Raw genomic sequence first — 18,183 nt, 5'->3', positions numbered from 1 at the left:
GTGAAGTAATGATATCGTGAATCAAAGGTGAGGGAGCCACTGAGCCAGAGTTGCAACTTTGTGCTCTAGCGAGAAGCAGGAAATATTAGTGAGTCAAAGTAAGTGTCATGCATAAACCAGGCCTTTGTGTGGTGATGATAAAGTCATATGTCAAAAATGCAATTGTGTAAAATGAATGGATTAGCCGCCTTTCCAACTCTAGGTATTTTTTTAAAGCTACTTTTCAGTTCAATAGCTTTGCCATCAGAAGTGATATTTTGTTTTACCATGCTGCCTGCAATGGAATATACTGATGTGGAGGCTGCCAGGTTTTTGAATTTATAGTTTTTTTACAGCCAATTCTTAAGTCTGGAACTTTGTTATGGATAGTGCATTGGGCTTGCATCCAGAGTTAGGTTTTACCATTTCTCTGGACTTCCAGTTGCTGGAACTGTACATGACATTGGGGATAGGGGCAGTAAAAGTAAAATATCAGTTAGACAGATGGACTGGTCACAGTTAACCTGCAAACAAGAAAAGATCTGTGGATGCTGGAAATCCAAGCAACACACACAAAATGCTGGAGGAACTCAGCAGGCCAGGCAGCATCTATGCAATAGAGCAAATAGTCAACATTTCAGGCCAAGACCCTTTATCAGGATGTTTCATCAGAAATGCAATGAACTTGCATTTCAATAGTACCTTTCACATCCTTGGGAAAGAAATTCCGAAGTGCTTCACCGCCAATTAAGTTTTTTTTCTAGGAATGGTTGTTGTTATGATGTACATAAATTGCAAGATATTCCAGTTAGATGAGTGGTGAAGTAGCAACAACCTGGCACTGAACGTCAGTAAGACCAAAGAGCTGATTGTGGACTTCAGAAAGGGGAGGACAAGGGAACACATAACAATCCTCAAAAAGGGATCAGAAGTGGAGAGAGTGAGCAATTTCAAGTTCCTGGGAGTCAAGAGGATCTAACTCGGTCCCAACATATTGATGCAGCTATAAAGAAGGCAAGACAGCGGCTATGTTTCATTAGGAGTTTAAGGAGCTTTGATTTGTCACCTAATACACTTAAAAACCAATGTACCGTGGTGAGCATTCTGTCAGGCTGAATCACTGTCTAGTATGGGGGTATGGCGGTGGAGGGGGAACTACTGCACAAGATCGAAGTAAGTTGCAGGAACTTGTAAAATTAGGCAGCCCATCTTGGGTACTAGCCTCTATAATATCCAAGACATCTTCAAGGAATCGCATCTACCACTCGCACTGGCAGCTCATTCCACACTCTCACCACTCTCAGATTAAAGAAGTTTTCCTTCGTGTTCCCCTTAAACATTCTACTTTTCACCCTTAACCCATAACCTCTAGTTATAGCCTCACCCAGCCTCAGTGGAAAAAGCCTTTTTGCATTTGCCCTATCTATACTCCCCATAATTTTGTACACTTCTATCAAATCTCTCTTCAATCTTCTTTGTCCTAAAGTTCTAACCTATTCAATCTTCCTTACAACTCAGGTTCTCCAGTCCCGGCAACATCCTTGTAGATTTTCTCTGTACTCATTCAATCTAATTTACATCTTTCCTGTAGGTAGCTGACCAAAACTGCACACAACACTCCAAATACTGCCTCACCAACGTCTTATACAACTTCAACATAACATTCCCCCAACTCCTGTACTCAATACTTTGATCTATGAATTATGGACCTGTATTCCCAGATCCCTTTGTTATACCACACTCCTTAGTGCTCAACCGCTCATTGTGTAATACCTAATCTAGTCCGTTCCCCCAAAGTACAACACTTCACTCTTGTCTGTATTAAATTCCATCCGCCATTTTCAGTTTATTTTTCTAGTTGGCCCAGATCCCACTGCTAGCTTTGACAGTCTTCCTTGCTGTCTACTCTAACCCCAATGTTGGTGTCATTCAGAAATTTGCTGATCCAGTTAAGCACATTATCATCCAGATTGTTAATATAAATGACAAACAGCAATAGACCCAGTGCCGATCCCTGTAGCCCTCCACTAGTCACAAGCCTCCAATCAGAGAGGCAAACATCTACTACTGCCCTCTGACTTCTGCAAAGCCAATGTCTAATCCAGTTTACTACATCATGTTGAAAACCAAGCAACTGAACCTTCTTGGCCAACCTCCCCTGCGAGACCTTGTCAAGTGCCTTGCTGAAATCTATGTAGACAACATCCACTGCCTTGCCTTCTCCACTTTCCTGGTAACATCCTGAAAAACTCTGTAAGATTGGATAGACATGACCTAGCACACAAAAAGTCATGCTGACTATCCTTAATCAATCCCTGTCTATCCAAATTCTCATATACCCACTCTCTTAGAATACCTTCCAATAACTTTCCCACTACCAATGTCAGGCTCACCGGCCTATAATTTCCTGGTTTATTCTTAGAGCCTTTCTTGAATAGTGGAACAACAATAAATATCCTCCAATACTTTGGTACCTCATCTAACGCTAAGGATGATTTAAATATCTCTGCTAGGGCCCCTGCAATATCTGCATTGGCCTCACACAGGGTCCGAGGGAACACTTTGTCATGTCCTGGTGATTTGTCCACCCTGACTTGCCTCAGAACAGCAAAGACCTCCTCCTCTGTAATCTGTATAGGGTCCATGGCCTCGCTGCTGCTTTGCCTCACTTCTATAGAGTCTGTGTCCATCTCCCACAAAAATGCAGATGTAAAATATCTGTTTAAGATCTCCCCCATCTCTTTTGGCTCAATGCATAGCTTACCATTCTGATATTCCAGAAGACCAGTTTTGTCCCTTGCAATCCTTTTGCTCTTAACATATGTTTTTATTATTTTATTTTATTGAGATACAGAGCTGAACTGAATAGGCCCTTTCAGCCCTTCAAGCCAAGCTGCCCAACAATCTCCTGATCGAACCCTAGCCTAATCATGGGACAATTTACAATGACCAACCACAGTCTTTGGATTGTGGGAGGAAACTGGAGCACCCAGAGGAAACCCACGCGGTCACAGGGAGAATGTACAAACTCCTTACAGGCAGCTGCGGGAATTGAATCCACATTGTCTGTACTGTAAAACGTTGTGCTAACAACTACACTACCGTGCTATGCTAAGAAGCCCTAGGATTCTCCTTCACTTTGTCTGCTAGAACAATTTTATGCCCCCTTTTAGCTTTTCTGATTTCTTTCTTAAGTGTTCTCTTGCATTTCTTATACTCCTCAATAACCTCAGTTATTCCTATCTGCCTATACCTGCTATGCACCTCCTGCTTTTCCCTTAACCAGGGCTTTAATAACTCTCAAAAACCAAGCTTCCCTAAATCTGTTATCCTTGCCTTTTATTCTGACAGGCACATATAAGATTCGTGCTCTCAAAATTTCACCTTTGAAGGTCTCCCACTTAACAAGTGCACCGTTGCCAGAAAACAGCCTTTCCCAATTCATGCTTGCCGGATCCTTTCCGATACCATCGAAATTGGCCTTCTTCCAAATTAGAATCTCAACCACAGACCAGACCTATCGTTTCCCATATTTACTTTTAAACGAATGGCATTACAATCACAAGATGCAAAGTGCTCCCCTACACAAACGTTTGTCACCTGCCCTGTCTCATTCCATAATAGATCAATTTCACCCATTCTTTTGTTGGGACTTCTATGTACTGATTAAAGAAACTTTCCTGAATACATTCGTCAAACTCTATCCCATTCAGTCCTTTTCCATTGTGGGAGTCCCAGTCAATATGTGGAAAGTTATAATCACCTACTTTCACAACGCTGTGTTTCTTGCAACAGTTTGTGATCTCTTCACATTCGTTCCTCTAAATCCTGCGGACTGTTGGATGGTCTATAATATAACCCCATTAACGTGGTCGCACCTTTCTTTTCCTCGGTTCCAGAACTAGGCGAACTCTCCTGTATGTCCTGACTGAGCACTGCCATAACATTTTCCCTGGCTAGTAACACCACAACTCCCCCTTTAACACCTCCCACTCTATCATTTCAAAAAATAATGGAACTCTGGAATATTGAGCTGCCGGCCTGCCCCTCCTGAAAACAAGTCTCACTAATGGCTACAATATCCATGTGTTGATGCATTCTCTGAGCTCATCTGCCTTTCCTACAATACTTCTTTCATTGAAATATAGACAACTCAGAACATTATTCTCACCATGCTCAACCATTTGCTTCCTGACTTGATCTGAGGTCTTAACAACATATCTCCACAACCACTCTATTGCCTGTTCTGGCACATTGGTTAGCATCTCCCTGCAACTCTAGTTTAACACCCTTCTCACCAACACCCTCTCCCTCCTCCCCGTTCAGTGCTAGCAAACCTTCCCGCTGGGATATTAGTCCCCCTCCGGTTTAGGTGAAAACCCTTTCTTCCGTACAGGAAGAGAGCTCAGTGATCCAAAAATCGGAAGGTCTTGGGAGAATGAGGAGATTATAGATAGTAGCTACAGGGAGGTGGTTACGCCAAAGGAGCAGAGGACAGGAAATTGGTTCACTGTCAGGCGAGGGAAGGGGAAAGGGCAGGCAGAGCAGGGTTCCCCTGTGGCCATTCCCCTCAACAACAAGTATACCACATTGAATACTGTTGCGGGGGATGACTTACCTGGGACAAGCTGCAGTAGCCGGATCTCTGGCACTGAGTCTGGCTCTGCAGTACAGAAGGGAGGGGGGAGAAAGAGGAGAGCGGTAGTGATAGGGGACTCAATAGTTAGAGGTGCAGATAGGAGGTTCTGTGGTCGTGACAGAGAATCCAGGATGGTTTGTTGCCTCCCAGGTGCCAGGGTCAAGGATGTCTCTGATCGCTTGCATGACATTCTGAAGTGGGAGGGTGATCAGCCAGATGTCGTGGTGCACATCGGTACCAATGACGTAGCAAGGAAGAGTGAGGAGGTCCTGGAGAGTGAGTATAGAGAGCTTGGTAGGAAGTTGAAAAGCAGGACCTCGAGGGTGGTAATCTCAGGATTGCTACCTGTGCTACGTGCCAGTGAGGGTAGGAATAGGATGCTCTGGAGGATGAACAAATGGCTGAGGAACTGGTGTAGGGGGCAGGGTTTCAGATTTCAGGATAATTGGGACCTCTTCTGGGCAGGTGGGACCTGTACAAGAGAGACGGGTTACACTTGAACTACAGGGGGACCAATATCCTTTCAGGGAGGTTTGTTAGTGCTATTGGGGAGGCTTTAAACTAGATTTGCAGGGGGATGGGAACCAGAGTGCCAGAGCTGACAGTGTGGCTGGGGTGAAAATAAACGTTGTTAAAAGTTCAGGCAAATCCACTAATAGAAAAGTTGTGAATGGTGGTAAAAATCTTCTGAGGTGTATATATTTCAATGCTAGGAGTATTGTGGGGAAGGCGGATGAGTTGAGGGCGTGGATTGACACGTGGAATCATGACATTATAGCAATTAGTGAAACTTGGCTACAGGAGGGGCAGGACTGGCAGCTTAATATTCCAGGGTTCCGATGTTTCAGATGTGATCAAGGCAGAGGAATGAAAGGTGGGGGAGTAGCATTGCTTGTCAGGGAAAATATTACAGCAGTGCTCAGGCAGGACAGATTAGGGGGCTTGTCTACTGAGTCCTTGTGGGTGGAGCTGAGAAACAAGAAAGGTATGGCCACATTAGTGGGATTGTATTACAGACCACCCAATAGTCAATGAGAATTGGAGGTGCAAATCTGCAGGGAAATATCAAGCAACTGCAGGAAACATAAAGTTGTGGTGGTAGGGGATTTAAATTTTCCATATATTGATTGGGACTCCCATACTGTTAGGGGTCTAGATGGTTTAGAGTTTGTAAAATGTGTTCAGGAAAGTTTTCTAAATCAATATATAGAGGGACCAACCAGAGGGGATGCAATATTGGATCTCCTGTTAGGAAACGAGTTAGGACAAGTGACGGAAGTCTGTATAGGGGAGCACTTTGGTTCCAGTGATCATAACACCATTAGTTTCAACTTGATCATGGACAAGGATTGATCTGGTCCTAGGGTTGAGGTTCTTAACTGGAAGAAGGCCAAATCTGAAGAAATGAGAAAGGATCTAAAAAGCGTGGATTGGGACAGGTTGTTCTCTGGCAAGGATGTGATCAATTGGTGGGAAGCCTTCAAAGGAGAAATTTTGAGAGTGCAGAATTTGTATGTTGCTGTCAGGATTAAAGGCAAAGTGAATAGGAATAAGGAACCTTGGTTCTCAAGGGATATTGCAACTCTGATAAAGAAGAAGAGGGAGTTGTATGAAATGTATAGGAAGCAGGGAGTAAATAAGGTGCTTGAGGAGTATAAGAGGTGCAAGAAAATACTTGAGAAAGAAATCAGGAGGGCTAAAAGAAGACAGGAGTTTGCACTGGCAGTCAAAGTGAAGGATAATCCAAAGAGCTTTTACAGGTATATTAAGAGCAAAAGGATTGTAAGGGATAAAATTGGTCCTCTTGAAGATCAAAGTGGTCGCCTATGTGCGGAACCAAAGGAAATAGGGGAGATATTAAATAAGTTTTTTGTGTCTGTATTTATTAAGGAAACTGGCATGAAGTCTATGGAATTAGGGGAAAGAAGTAGTGAGATCATGGAAACTGTACAGATCGAAAAGGAGGAGGTCCTTGCTGTCTTGAGGAAAATTAAAGTGGATAAATCCCCGGGACCTGACAGGGTGTTCCCTCGGACCTTGAAGGAGACTGGTGTTGAAATTGCAAGGGCCCTGGCAGAAATATTTAAAATGTCGCTGTCTACAGGTGAGGTGCCGGAGGATTGGAGAGTGGCTCATGTTGTTCCGTTGTTTAAAAAAGGATTGAAAAGTAATCCGGGAAATTATAGGCCAGTAAGTTTAACGTTAGTAGTAGGTAAGTTATTGGAGGGAGTACTAAGAGACAGAATCTACAAGCATTTGGATAGATAAGGACTTATTAGGGAGAGTCAACATGGCTTTGTGCGTGGCAGGTCATGTTTGACCAATCTATTGGAGTTTTTCGAGGAGATTACCAGGAAAGTGTATGAAGGGAAGGCAGTGGATATTGTCTACATGGACTTCAGTAAGGCCTTTGACAAGGTCCCGCATGGGAGGTTAGTTAGGAAAATTCAGTCGCTAGGTATACATGGAGAGGTGGTAAATTGGATCAGACATTGGCTCAATGGAAGAAGCCAAAGAGTGGTAGTAGAGAATTGCTTCTCCGAGTGGAGGCCTGTGACTAGTGGTGTGCCACAGGGATCAGTGCTGGGTCCATTGTTATTTGTCATCTATATCAATGATCTGGATGATAATGTGGTAAATTGGATCAGCAAGTTTGCTGATGATATAAAGATTGGAGGTGTAGTAGACAGTGAGGAAGGTTTTCGGAGCCTGCAGAGGGACTTGGACCAGCTGAAAAAATGGGCTGAAAGATGGCAGATGGAGATTAATGCAGACAAGTGTGAGGTATTGCACGTTGGAAGGACAAACCAAGGTAGAACATACAGGGTTAATGGTAAGGCACTGAGGAGTGCAGTGGAACAGAGGGATCTGGGAATACAGATACAAAATTCCCTAAAAGTGGCGTCACAGGTAGATAGGGTCGTAAAGAGAGCTTTTGGTACATTGACCTTTATTAATCGAAGTATTGAGTATAAGAGCTGGAATGTTATGATGAGGTTGTATAAGGCATTGGTGAGGCCGAATCTCGAGTATTGTGTTCAGTTTGGTCACCAAATTACAGGAAGGATATAAATAAGGTTGAAAGGGTACAGAGAAGGTTTACAAGGTTGTTGCTGGGACTTGAGAAACTCAGTTACAGAGAAAGGTTGAATAGGTTAGGACTTCATTCCCTGGAGCATAGAAGAATGAGGGGAGATTTGATAGAGGTATATAAAATTATGATGGGTATAGATGGAGTGAATGCAAGCAGGCTTTTTCTACTGAGGCAAGGTGAGAAAAAAACCAGAGGACATGGGTTAAGGGTGAGGTGGGTAAAAGTTTAAAGGGAACATTAAAGGGGGCTTCTTCACACAGAGAGTGGTGGGAGTATGGAATGAGCTGCCAGACGAGGTGGTAAATGCGGGTTCTTTTTTAACATTTAAGAATAAATTGGACAGATACATGGATGGGAGGTGTATGGAGGGATATGGTCCATGTGCAGGTCAGTGGGACTAGGCAGAAAATGGGTCGGCACAGCCAAGAAGGGCCAAAAGGCCTGTTTCTGTGCTGTAGTTTCTATGGTTCTATGGTTCTACACCAACTCCTCCATTCTTCAGAATCAGGTTTATTAGCATCGATGTATGACATGAAATTTGTGGTTTTGTTGCAGCAAACAGTACAATACATATAAAATTACTAGAAGTTACAATAAAAAATATTAAAAAGTGAGATAGTATTCATGGATTCATGGTCTGTTCAGAAATCTGACGGCAGAATGGAAGGAGCTGTTCCTAAAATACTGAGTGTATGCCTTCAGGCTCCTGTACCACCTCTCTGATGGTAGAAATGAGAAGAGGATACGTCCTGGATATACTCTTCAATAATAATCAACTGGATATTTCCTTACTTTTAAACAATAACACCAAATCCTACCCTCTGCACCCACACTGTCAGACCTCTCAGGCTCACATCAAGGCCTTTTCACCTTCCAGCAGATAAAAACCTAAATATTAGCTAAGATGCATTGGCTACCACTGTGTTCTTTATACGTACCGTAGGTTACTAAGAACAAGCCATATTCTGGAAGAATTAAAACTAGAACTTTTATTTAAAACAGCAAACAGCAAACACCAACCATGTTTTCACCATACAATGATCATTCTGTCATTTCCGTGCATGCTCAGAACTCTGTCCAATCACGTTCTTATTATACGTGACACGTGATATCACCACAGTTACGTAGAACAGTCCATGTTTCAAGTCCACCCAGCAATGCTCTCCAACTCTTCCTCTCCCACACTGACGACTGCATTGGTCAGCTTCACGCACCCATGTTGAGCTTGTCAATTTAATCAACTTCGCCTCCAACTTCCACCTTGCCCTTAATCCACTTGTTCCATTTCTGACACCTCTTCCCCCCTTTTCTCGATCTCTCTGTCTCCATCTCTGGAGACAAACTGTCAACCGACATCTTTTATAAACCTATCAATTCCCACGGCTACACGCACAAAAATGCTGAAGGAACTCAGCAGGTCAGGCAGCATCTATGGAAAGGAATAAACAGTTGCCATTTCTGGCCAAGACTCTTCATCAGGACTCATGACTATCTTGATTATACCTCTTCCCACCCTGTCTCCAGTAAAAATGTTATTCCATTTTCTCAATTCCTTTGTCTCCACCCCATCTGTTCCAGGATGATGCTTTCCTTTCCAGGAATCCAATTCAATTCAAGTGTAATTGTCATTCAACCATACATGAACACTCTTGAATACGTCCAAACGAAACAGCGTTACTCCAGGGTCAAGGTGCAAAACACAGTACCAACAGTCACACAGTACAAAGCACACATAACACGTATAAGATAGAAAGATACAGCCACGCAATAAAGGAGTGTAAACTCAAGCCATCCAACACCTCAGAAATCTACAGACAACTACAATAGAGCCTGTCTTTTGCCGAGTGAACACAGGGAGCCGGGGTGGGGGGGGCAGCACCAACTCCTGCCTGGACACCACATCACACTGTCCTCAGTGGAATGCACCAGCTCTGACGCCTCCCTCCTGGTGGCTGTAATCAGGCAACACCACAGCTTGAGGCCTAGTCGTTGCACACACAGGATATCGTAAAATATAACCATGATAAATATACATATGTATATAGTCCAGACCCTGAGTCCATTGAAATCTTCAGTCGACCACAATAGAGCTTGTCCTCTGCTGAGCAAACACTGAGGTGGGAATGGGGCAGCACTAACTGCAGCCTGGATACGACGTCACACCACTCCCAGTGGAGCACACCAGCTCCGATGCCTCTCTCCTGGCGAAGGAGATGTCCTCCTTCTTCAAAGATCGACGTTTCCCTTTCTCTTCCATTTCCTGGACCTCCGTGCCCCCTCCATCTTCCTGCCGTCTCAACAGTGAAAGAGTTCCTCATGTCCTTACCTACCATCCCATGAGCCTTCACATCCAACACATCATTCTCCTCAACCTCCACCTTCTCAAATACATCTTTACCTCCACCCCACTCTCTGATTCCCTTGTCCATTCATCCCTCCCCACTAATCTCCCTCCTGGCACTTATCCCTGCAAGCACCCAACGTGCCACACCTGCCCATTCACCTCCTTCCTCACCGCCATTCAGGGTCCTAAACAGGTGAGCCAACACTTCATGTGCAAATCCACTCAGGTCATCTATTGTATCCGGTGCTCCCTATGCGGTTTCCCCTACGTTGGTGAGACCCGTCATAAATTGGGAGAATGCTTCATTGAGCACTTCCGCTCCAACTGCCAAAAGCAGAACTTCCCAGTGGCCAAACATTGTCATTCCAATTCACATTCACGTTCTGACATATCAAGCCATGTGCCACGATATGCCATGATGAGGCCACCCAAAGGTTAGAGTATCAACACCTTATATTCTATGTGGCAGACATCCCACCTCACCCGGAAGTTCCAGGAGTCTCCCACATATTAATAGCAGCTCCCTGACGCCCGCAAATTATATACAATATCCCGGAAATGAGAGGGAGAGCGGGAGCAGGAGCAAGAGTGGGAGCGAGCATCCTGATTGGTCTCTCTTTGTGCTAAATAGACCTATCAGTTTTCTCTGTGGGCGGGCTTTACAGTTGACCTCTGTCTCTCCATCAGTTCAATTTAGTGTCCTGCACCGCCATGGCAGAGTGTTTCAAAAAAAGAAAATATAAAACTCACTTCACCCCAGACTACACTAAAGTGTACCCCCACCTAATAGGGGTCAAAAATAATGACAGTGTTGCTCGCTGCACTGTTTGCAACAGTGACTTTTCTATTGCCCATGGTGGTTTAAGACTGTAAAAGACAAGTTGAGGTGAGTTTAACAGGTGTCATTCATTCATTAGCATAGCTAACGTTATTTAAACTAGCTGGCTAGCTGCAAAGGAGCTACTCTATTGCAGACATCCCACCTCTCCCGGAAGTTCCAGGAGTCTCCCGCAAATTGATGGTGCTACCTCCCTGAAATGAGTTTCTGCAGGATGTCTGATGTAGGTAGCTTCCAACTTGATGGCATGAATATCGATTTCTCCTTCCATTAAAAAAAAATCCCCCAACCCCTCCCCTCCTCTTCTATTCTCCACTCTGGCTTCTTCTCACTTTTCGCTGGTGCACCTTCTCCTTTCCGTTCGCCAATGATCCATTTCCCTCTCCTATCAGTTTCCTTCAGCTCCAGGCCTTTACCTTTCCCAACCACCTTCTAGCTATCCTTCTTGCCCTCCCCTCATCTTTTTATTCTGGCATCTTCCCCCTTCCTTTCTAGTCCTGAAGAAGGGTCTTGGCTCGAAACATTGCCCATTTGTTCATTTCCATAGACGCTGCCTGACCTGATGAATTTTTCCAGCATTTTGTACGTGTTGCTTTGGATTTCCAGCATCTGCAGGATTCTTGTGTTTAAGCTATATTGACAAAGATAGCAGACAGAACTCCCTGACTCGCTTTTGTGTCAATCACGAAGACCTTGGAGCCTTGGCTTAACGTCTCATAAGGGGCTAAGTCTCTACAAAATGGAAGCTGAGGTTGATCAGGGATACATGAAGTGGGGTCAAAAAAAGATGAGCAAAGAGATTAGGCTCTGTGTAATTCTTCATTGAATCAGTGGCTGGGTTAAGAATAGGAGAAACTCAGCATTTATCATTTGTCTTAGCATGCGATTTCTTATCTGTTTTTTTAAATGTTTAATAGTGGTCTCCCTCATCCAAATAAAGGTCTCCTTGATGGAGGTTAATTAGGGACAGGCCCAATTATAAGACTTTTCTTCATTCTTAATTGAGTAGTTTTAAATAATTGTTTGGTGCTTTAAAAACTTTCAGGGCAAAGATGTTTGCTCTCTGCCCACAGTTGCAGTTTGCCCCCACGTTTACTTCTGATCAGTAAGCATAGAACTCAAACATGGCTCAGTTAAGAAGTTCCTGCTGTAAACGCTAAAATGAGCTGATCTGGATCTAAGTTTAAGAGCTGCCAAAGAATTCTCCCAGGTGTATAGTGAGTCTGGTAGACTCCTTTGCTTGTGTCAAGTGTGACTCAGAAGGGTGAGTATTTCAGTTGAAGTGTGAAAGAAAGGAAATGTGTGCTAGGCACATCATCTAACGATATTGAAATATTGGTTGCCATGCGAGTAGTAATATTGACAGAACCATACCTCACCTTGAGATTCATTTCCTTCATTTCCTTACAGGCAGTCACAAAACAAAGAACCCATAAAATAATATTAAACACCCAAAGTGTTTGGGAGAGAAAAAAAATTATGCAAGCAGTAAAAGTAAGCAAATGGTGTTTAGAACAAAAGTGAGTCCTCAGACATGAAACCTGGAGTGGCTGGAGGAGGCTACAGCCTCAGCCTCAGTCCAGCAAAGAGCAGAGTAAACATTGTGGAACAGCAAGCAGAACTGGCCCAAACTTTGTCTATGGTCGACACCCTGTCTTTTTGATCCACCTGGCCCAGCATTTAAATTGTCCAAACGTCGGGTCATTCCTCCTTCTAAGACCCAGGCCTTGTCGCATCGATGTGCTCTAGGCCTGGACCCTGCCACCACGCTTTCCCTCGTGCCCAACCTTTGCATGCCAGACTTTCGTCTTCACAACCTCGATCTCGGTTTAGGTGGACGAGTTCCAAATCAGACTCTCCTCCACTCCGCATGCCCCGACTCCGTCTCAAACGTGCCTTGATCTCGCTCCGCTTCCGTCTTGAATACGCCTTGACCCTGCTCTGGCGCTTCCTCGAACATGCCTCTACCTCACTCCGACTCCATCTCACACCCGTAAGCTTCGCCCCTCAACTCAGCCTCGCCTTCGCTGGCCTCATCGTTATGTTCCTCCAAAATTCACACTGTAGCACAACAAGCTGTAGTTTCCCTTCGCAGCAGATCTAAACTGGTTTTCCAGTTCCTTGTTGCATTTTAACCAAAGTGGCCTGAGTAATGCAAATAGTGTTCCCTAATCCATCAATCCCATTATAACCAATTTGCATAATGGAAATATGCATTATACTAGAGCAGTCCATAGTTGAAAAGGCTGCTTTTAGCTGAGCAGAGTTTTCATGCCAGCTCCTGTCAGTCTGCTGCCTGTGTGTGTGTGTTCTCATATCAGCAGAATACTACACATTGTTACAAATCACCCAACTGAAGCACAAAACCCCAGGGAAAAGATGACCCTTTGAAAAGTTTTAACAGCACAATACGGCTCCTACTGCCAAACAGAACTGAGGTTTTAATTAAGCAGTGATCTAAATTGAAGGGTTGTGCTGTGTGTTGATAATTTAATCCCCTCATATGTTGGTTGGAGAGTTAAAATTTGCGGCAGAGTAGTGTCGTTGTTAGTGTAAATGTAAAACTAGTACAACACCAGGGAGCAATGACCAGGGTTCAATTTCCACCACTGCCTGAAAGGAATTTGTATGTTCTTCCTGTGACCGTGTCGGTTTCCTCCCATATTCCAAAGATGTACAGTTCGGGTTGGTGAATTGTCGGCATGCTATGTTGCTGTCTGAAGCATTGTGACACTTTCAGGCTACCCAACGCAATCCTCACTGACTTGATTTGACACAACTGATGAATTTCACTGCACATTTAAATGTTTTGATGTGCGTGTGATAAATAAAGATAATCCTTAATCTGATCTGTAATCTTCAAATTCAGCAAATTGACCCATACCCAGAGCAGTGTTTCGTGAACAAGCAATCTCTCTTAAGCCCTGGTCTCTTCTTCAAACCATTCGGTCACCACTGAAAAACACTGTACCAAAACAAAGTTCAAATTTCAAAGTAAAATTATTATCAAATACATATGCGTCACCATATAGTACCTTGAGATTCATTTTCTTGCAGGAGTTCACAGTAGAACAATACAGTCAATGAACATCATGCTGTACTTTAGCAGAACCTACAAATGTATATTCCCAGGGTTCACTTGGTTCAGTTACCAGATAACTAGAAAGCTAAACCCCTACTGCGATTTACAGTGCAGTAGGATGACCAGTCGGAGGACCTGAAATATGACTTTTCCTATTTCACACCCCAATTTAGTTATCATCAATCGACTTGTTTCCTCTCAAAGATGCTCATCTCTGAAGTTACTTGGCTTGTCATCCAAGCAACACACACACAAGATGCTGGAGGAGAGTAAACAGTCAACAGTTTGGGCTGAGACCTTTCATCAGCGCTGTAAAAAAGGTTGAGAAGTCAGACGGAAATTTTTTTTGTGTTTGATCTGTCTTCCTCTTCCCAGATGTGGGAAATAAGGTTATGACTCTTTAAAGAAATTTACCACTACATTTTAGAGTCTCTTGCTTTTCATGGAATAACCCAGTCCAGGGCTATGCATATTCAACATGATGTCAATAACTCATGGGTAATTAAAAACATGAGGACAGTTTACAAGTTTGCCCGTTATGGTCCATGTAAAACTAACATTTATTTCCCTGTCCCCATTCCCTCTACAGCACTTTCTGCTACCAACCTAATTCTGGCTTTCCCCTTATCCCTTCTCCTCGTTCCATTCTGGTGTCCCTCCTACTTGGCTTTCTCTCATGGTCTACTGTCCTCTCCTATCATACCTCTTCTTCCTCTCTACCACCTATCATCTCCCAGCTTCTCACTTCATTCCACCTCCCCCAGCCAGCCACCTTCTGTTCAGCTGGCTTCACCTTTCACTTGGACAGCTTGCTTTCCCCCATTCCTCACCCCCGCCTCCTTGTTCTGGCTTCTTCCCTCTTCCTCTCCAGTCCCGAAATCTCTAATGTTTATTCTCCGGCATAGATGCTGCCCGACCTGCTGAGTTCCTCCAGCATTTTCTGGGGGTTGCTCTGGATTTCTAGCATCTGCACAATCTCTTGTGTTTCTAATTCACGCGAGCTTTTTAACATTTTTCTCATATTGTGTGTGTGTGTGTGTGTCCGTGTCTGTGTGTGTGTGTGTGTGTCTGTGTCTGTGTTAGTGTGCGCCTGTGTGCATGTGTTTGTGATGGCGCGTCTGTGCTTGATGTGTGCAAGGGGGTTATTTCCTCCCGCCTTCGCCTCTCGCTCTCCCTGCATTGACTGACACAGCTGCCTCGGAGCCTTTGGCGGAAATGTAGACATCACTCGGATCGCACTCACACTGAAAAGGTCTCTTGTTGCCAGGCAAGTCAACAAGTGGGCTGCAGCGTGCTCTGCATCTCAATGAGAGCTGGGCACTGGGAGCCAGGGAGAGCGGTTGGATGAATACACTACTCCTAATGGCAGGACAGTCGGGGGTTATCATTACCCTCTCCATTGTTCAGTGCCTGGAGTGCAGCGCAATTAGGATGGAATGATAAAGTGACATTCGACTGCAGCGTGAGCTGTGGGTGGAGAAAATGGACAATGGAAATCATTTGCTAATGCAATACCAGAAGAGGCTTTGCTGGACAAGTACCTTTCCACTAACAATGTGTACAGCTTCTCAAGGTGGCTCACTCTACCCTGCCATGCATCTTGTGCAAAGAAACGTGATCTGGCACCGTGACAGGGCAATGATATCATTTGCTAAAGACGTCTGTCACGTGCCAGTGGTCTGACTTTCTGCAACTTCGCTGAGAGACGGAGCTTTTACTGAGAACAATGGTGAACTGCTTCACTTTCAGAAAGGAACGGATGTTGCTGAAGTCAGGCGCAGCCTGAATAAAACATTACACAGGACACACTGGAAGATTTCCTAGATGGCTTCTCACCAAGGAGCAGCAACTCTCACTACTGTCGGGATATTGGAGTGCAGGCACAGCCTTAACTGACACCACACACACACACACACACACACACACACACAAACATACCCCCCACACACTCAAACAGCCCCCCCACGTACACACCACCACCACCACACACACACACACACACACACACAAACATACACACACACACACAAACATACCCCCCACACACTCAAACAGCCCCCCCACGTACACACCACCACACGCACACATGCACACACACACACACAGACACATGGATACACACACACACACACACAAACATACCCCCCACACACTCAAACAGCCCCCCCCACGTACACACCACCACACGCACACACCACACACACAAGCATCCCCCCATACACACAAACATACTGCCCCACACACACCACCACACGCACACATGCTTACACACACACACACACACACATACAAACATTCCCCCATACACACACAGACAGCACACACACACATACAAACTCATGTACTCATTCAATCACACAAACACACCCTCACTCACACACACGCACACTCAGTCATACACACACAAACACACACACTTACTCATATACATACACTCACTCACTCACTTATACACACTCACTCCACGCACACACCCACACATGGTTCAGACAAGGTATCAAGTTGCTAGAGAAGTCATGACATGGAATAGGCACATAAAGCTAAACAACAAAAATAATCTTTTATTTCCTAAAGAAACACACACAAAATGCTGGAGGAACTCAAATCAAGCAGCATCTATGCATAGGACAAACAGTCGATGTTTCGGATCACGATCCTTTTTCAGGACTTCATCGTCCCCTCCATGGATGCTTCCTGACCTGCTGAGGTCCTCTGGCACTTCGTGTGTGTGTTACTCAAGATTCCCAGCATCTACAAAATCTCTTCTGTTTATTTTTTTCATTTTCTAGTGCCTGGGTAAGATTGAGAGCTACCTTAAAACTTCAGATGGAGCATTGCCCTGAAGCAATTTCAAAGCTGTCAGTAAATCTGACATCTAGATTAACCTCTGTGCGGTGAGTTTTAGAGAGTGACTCATCGTGATGCATGTGGTATTTCTTGTCTAAACCCTCACTGTAACCCTCAGTATCCCAAGCTGGTCTGACTGTCAGTCTCACTGTGTCTGAGCAGACCCACGGAGAGGCAGGCTGGGTTTTTGATGCGCCTGGCCTGACAGGATAATCTTTGGCAGGGAGAGAAAGTCGCTAATGACAGCTATCTGTCACGATGCACCTGGGTTCAACTCTTAATAAGTTTGTGATCCTGAAAAGGTCAGTAGTGACACGTTCCACTTTGCAGAGTATCTGGAAATGGTGAGTGCTAAATTAAATGTTTTTTTTAAAAAATGATGGAACAATTAGCTGAGATTATTAACTACAGTTCATTAGTAGTGTCTTATATGCCACACGTTACAGTATCCACCCATGTAATCACCTCTCCTGCTCATACTTATTCCCTCTTCGTGTATTTTATCTGGATTTGCTGATAAGTAAGTACCTATGTTGTACAGGTCACATCTCTGCATACTTAAGTGCTTTCTCAGGAGTTTCCTTGCTGTCACCAGACTTTGACCATAATAAAAGGAGAATAGAGAAGGAATACCCCTAACTGTTGGACTGCTCAGTGAACCTAAGACAAGGATGGTCCACTTGACAAGAAATAGAGAATGGACTCACCGAACTGTTGGCTCTGCTCAATGAAAAATGTGAACCGTTGGACTACTGACTGAATTGGCCAGCAACTTAATGAGCAAGAGGAGTGGGTTCCTCACAAAATTGATGGACTCTTCAATGAGTAATAGTGGGTTTTGGAATGTGAACAAAGTCAATGGAGATACACTGAAGCTGGTGGATATAGAAGTGTTTATTCATCATTCAAGACACTCTTAGACGAAGAGGCCAGTCTGACCTAATAGTACAGTACATGGCAATTTTATACGATCAAAAGAAACAACAGTACAATTCTATAGTTACAATGTATCTGCAATGCTTCCTTTGCATTACGTATAATTTTCAAACACCTCCTTTTTCACACCCGCGCTCCAGACACTGAAAGTGAATGTTAATCAGTATTGTCCAATTTGGAATCAAATCCAATCTGCAGCTTCAGGAAGACTATTGTTCAGAACTGCATTTTTGATTCAATCTACAATCCATATTCAAATCTGAAGCTTAGTTGCTGTTGAAATCACTATTTGCTATATACCCTCACTCCAGAATAGGCCTTAATGATGGCTTCTTCCAAACAAATCTTGCCAAACTGTTGGGATGCATCACTGACCAATAATTGGAGATGAGTTACTTAATGAAACTTATAATTCTTAGGAGCT

This window comes from Mobula hypostoma, chromosome 13, assembly GCF_963921235.1.
Source record: "Mobula hypostoma chromosome 13, sMobHyp1.1, whole genome shotgun sequence".
NCBI classification, from domain to species: domain Eukaryota; kingdom Metazoa; phylum Chordata; class Chondrichthyes; order Myliobatiformes; family Myliobatidae; genus Mobula; species Mobula hypostoma.
The sequence above is the reverse complement of the archived record's forward strand: the minus strand, read 5'-3'. Positions refer to the sequence as shown.